The sequence below is a fragment of the Cygnus olor genome, chromosome 7 (assembly GCF_009769625.2).
Source record: "Cygnus olor isolate bCygOlo1 chromosome 7, bCygOlo1.pri.v2, whole genome shotgun sequence".
In the NCBI taxonomy this organism is placed as follows: domain Eukaryota; kingdom Metazoa; phylum Chordata; class Aves; order Anseriformes; family Anatidae; genus Cygnus; species Cygnus olor.
This window is the reverse complement of record NC_049175.1, coordinates 33,915,548-33,919,952: the sequence shown is the minus strand read 5'-3', so window position 1 is coordinate 33,919,952 and position 4,405 is coordinate 33,915,548. Positions and strand designations below refer to the sequence as shown.

The 4,405-nt window shown below is 36.0% G+C and overlaps 1 long non-coding RNA gene across 1 annotated transcript; it reads right to left on the bottom strand.

The window, feature by feature from the left end:
* Positions 1-277: 277 nt before the first annotated feature.
* Positions 278-3,247, bottom strand: LOC121073509. The gene is made up of 3 exons (XR_005821759.1): positions 3,012-3,247; positions 1,659-1,729; positions 278-1,104 (listed from the first exon to the last, which is right to left on the bottom strand). It is a non-coding gene; the product is annotated as an uncharacterized LOC121073509 (long non-coding RNA).
* Positions 3,248-4,405: the final 1,158 nt, after the last annotated feature.

The following is a 4,405-nucleotide window of genomic DNA, read 5'->3' as shown; positions in this document are numbered from 1 at the left end:
CTATCCTCTTTTCTTTGTTTTAGACTTCAATCCCTATGGCATACAGTATTTAAGGCCTGATCCTAAGGTAGCTGAAGTTAGCAGAGAGACTTATGGAAAGACTAGTGGAAAGAATCTGAGGGGTTTTAATTAACTCCTAAGCTTTTCACCAAATAGGAAAATCTTCCCAAACAGGGAAGAATGAATGGGTTCAGTTGCTTACCTCTATTAGTTGGGAAAGACTACTTGTGAGTACTTCTATGACTGGGAGAGCACATATCAAATCATGAAACACATATGCATGACCATGAGGTATATTTATAGTGAAGTAAATTAAAGTGAAATAATAAACCCAACAGTTAGTTCCCAACCAGTCGAATCGTTCCTGAAAGAAAAGCTGAAAAGACATGATTGATGCTGACAACAAAAGAGATGATTATATTTCAGATCTATTTCTCTGCGTGATTCTTTAATGCACTGACAGTATATGGCATGTGATCTGTGTGATAAGCACGATCACTGATCTTCCTAAAATGCAGCTATTCCTTTAACAGGAAGAGCCATATATTTGTGTGGCCCTTCTTGTTCTAGTCATGATTTTAAGTGCAATACAAAGACTGTACTAGCTAAGATATGTTACAAGCTTTACAGTTTATTAGTTAGTTTAATTATAAATATGTATTTTTTTCAGCTCCTTATCTGAAATTCATCAGCCTCAAGATACTCCATAGCAAGGTAATCATGCAATATTTAAAGTGTGCAGGAATAGACTGCCATTAGAATTCAATAAAAATGGTATTTCAAAGAGAATTTGGATAAGGGCTGATACGCACCAAAGTGGTTTGTGCAATATGGATGTGCAAGAAAAGTTTTCCAGTTCTGCAGAATAAAGTAGAATAGAAAGACGTGGCAAATGGTTCAAAATGGGTTGGAAGTCCTCAATGTCATCTTCAGTATAATACGGGCTTAGCAGACAAACTGGTTTAAAATCCAGTAGTTTTATCCACAGCGCAGAGCAACTCATCTCTTTCCCATGAGTTCATTCTTTCCACATGGCCACCATAACTTGCATGGAAGGTGCAAGCAAAACTTGCTCTGAGTTTTAATTTGATTTATTTCCTGGAACTGAAGAGGAGAAACCACAGTGAAATCAGCTTGGTGTCTGAATTATCACGAGTCCAGGGGAGTAGCAGTCAGACATTTTGACTTGGACATGTCCAAAACTTTTCCTTCTATTTGAAAAGTCAACACCAAATATTTTGCCATATCCATGTTTTTTTAAACTTTCCATTCTGCACATCACTCAGCTCACTGACTTGTCAGCCCAGCTAAGGAAGAAAAACATCAGGCTTTTCCACAGAGTGGAAAAAGAGCTGGGAAAAAAAATGCTTATGCTAAACCTAATTGGCACTAGGGAATAATATCAGATTTCTGAAAAAATGTTTATGTATGGCAACCCTTGCTGCTTAGCTGACAGGCAGGTTAAAAAATGTGGCTGGATTAAACATGTCCTGGCTTTGCTGACAGAAGTGGCACCAGCTGGCACAGATGCCAGGGCAGCAGCAGGGAGGTGACTGCAGCACCTTGAGAAGGAGCTGGGAGTCTTCTGCTATTTAAAGTGCATTCAAATCTACAGATATTAATTTATCTATGAGCATCTCACTGTTGCATTTTCCTACCTCTTTTGTTAATGAGAGGATTTCTAATGAGAGCATCTCTATGGTCCGTTGAGCCTCTCTGTGATCCTATTCTGTAAGGAAAAAGCAATCAAACATATTGAAAGCAATTAAGTTGGCTTTTAAAATTACAGTGAGAAATAATTAACATTGAAAGTCTGGGGAATTTTTCATGTGGAAAAGAAGTGGTGACTTTTGTTTTTCCATAAACTTGCTAAAAGCTTGCTAAGAGCTTAAATATCACAGTGCTCTGGGGGAGTTTGGCTAAAATGTTCTATCTGATTCTCAAAAACCAACATGAAAATGGTATTTGGAAATGGAAATGTGTTTGTTTTCACAACCAAACCCTCTGCAAACATAATCCTCTCTCCCCCTCAGTTTTGTGTGACAACTTTCACTTGTTCTAATAAAATATATCGATTTCCAGAGAACACTTTCAAGAAAATTATTTTGAAATAAGTTGACTTCTGTTGTTATCCTACACTTTTTCACATTTTATTAACTTGACTTTTAACAGATGGCTTTCAATGAATAATTACACAGTAATGAAAAAAAATATCTTGCATTTAAGAAAGCTTTATGCAGATTTACTAATCAATTACACACTGTATCTCATTTGTTTATAGTACATCTCCCAATTGGAGTATAATTATCTAACTTTGTATCTGTATTTAACTGTCTAAATTGAAAGAAATTAAACACAGTAGAAGTAACTAATTGTCAGCATTACCCACCAATTTGTATTGAAGGATTCATCAGCACAGAAGAGTATATGAGCTTCAAACGCTTTAGGCTTTTACAGATATTGAAGAATAATATTCGTGTTTGCTTCTTCTGTGGATATAGCATTACATACTATTATAATCTATAACATACACTAAAGATCTCTTGAAATGTGCAATTATGTCTGAAGTATTACAATCATTTTTCACTACAATACAGTAGTGGATGGAAGAAAGAAGAGACATTCAACTTACTGCAAAGCATGATGCACACTACTGTACAGCATCTTATTAGGATGACGAGTCTGCTCCAGCTGCCCTCGAGGCTTTGAACCCTTAATCTGTACCCTGATGGGTATTGGGTTAAACCTGATGCTCAGTATTTAGATCATCCCAAATGTGGGACAAAGTATTCTCTAGCACCTGATGGGTGTCTTTGCATTCACACAAACACCAGCCCCACACTTTCCCCATCCCTCACGAGACACTCAGTCTGCTTATTGCTCTGTCATTCCCTTGCTTGGGTCTCCCCTAGCACTTTTGCACATTCCTCATCCCCATACACATACTTATTCATATTCAAGCTTTCAACTTGTAGCACAGAACTAGCAAATCCCCATAATACTGTATTTACCACAGAGCTCACTGTGAAGCAGAGTACCAGATTAGGTGTACTTGTTCCCCTGTTACGTGCTGAAAAAGCAACAGCAAGAATCAGTGGTGGCGTGAGCAGCTGCAAGCAAAGCTGATTTCGTGGGGCTCTCAGGAATGATTGGATTTCACAGTCCTGGCCTGGAGTTTTGTCTCAGCTTCTCTCACTGAAGACTTCCCATTCTCAGCTTTTTCCCTTTCCTTTAAATGAACTACTACAAAGAATACTGTTCTGTTTGGATTTAGGACCAAAAAAAAAAAAAAAAAAAAAAAAAAAAGCCTTTTACTTAAAAAGGAAAAAAATTCAAAAGGAATGCGAAAACACTCAGCTAGCAACCTGGGGCACTGCCTGGTGTCATTTATTTATTTTTCTTTATTTTGCCTATCTATCTCTTCTCTGCTATGCTTATCTAGGCTTCTGAAAGATTATTATGTTAAAGCTTTTACATCTAATGCAACTCATCTTAAACACCCTAAGGGTTTGCTGTTCTGTATACACTCTCCAGGTATTTGTCAGCTCCAGAAGCAAATTATAGAAGAATTTAGGACTAATATCTAGGTCATTTCAGTTAAGTATGCAAAAATTTTTAGTCAAATAAATGAAATCACAGATCAGTTCTCAGCCAGGCCCTTATTTCTTCTAATACTTGAAATTGTTTGGAGGGACTGAAGGTTATTATCTGCTCTTTTAAAACTATTATTGTAGCTGATCTGATGGACTGTTAGAATAAAAAATTCATGCGATTTTTTTTTATTATTATTTTTTTTTTACCATATAGTGAAAATAACAAAGAAGAAGAACATGCATTGGTGCTGTTCTAAAATGTTTCTGATATTCCACATGACATCAAAGATCACTTTTAAAAGGTCATTTAACACATTTAATAAGTTGAACTGAATGAATGTCTATATGAAGAAATCCAGTCAACAACAACACTGTGTACTAAACAAAAGTAATGTTACGTTCCCTGCTTATAAAATAAACTAGAATAAAAGTCTGTGAAAGATTTGTTTCCTGTTATCAGCTGTATTTAAAACCTGCCTCATCTTCTATACATTTATATATATTTTTTTATTATTATATTTTTTCTATAGTCTCCTAAAATGTGTTAAGGAATACAAAGCTTAAAAATAATAGTGGTAAATAACATGGTGTAACATCAGATGGGATGTAGCAACTGGGGACAGGTATGAAAGTAAGGTAAGAAAGTATATGTCTGGAATAACAACAACAGTCCACTCAATCTACTATTGCTATAAGAACAAATATGTAGATTAAATGAGTCACAAATGTGATGCTTCTCAAAGGCTCCAGGACTGCACCCTGTAACCCCAGAATTGACTCAGAAAATGACCTCAGCAGAAATCAAAAATTTC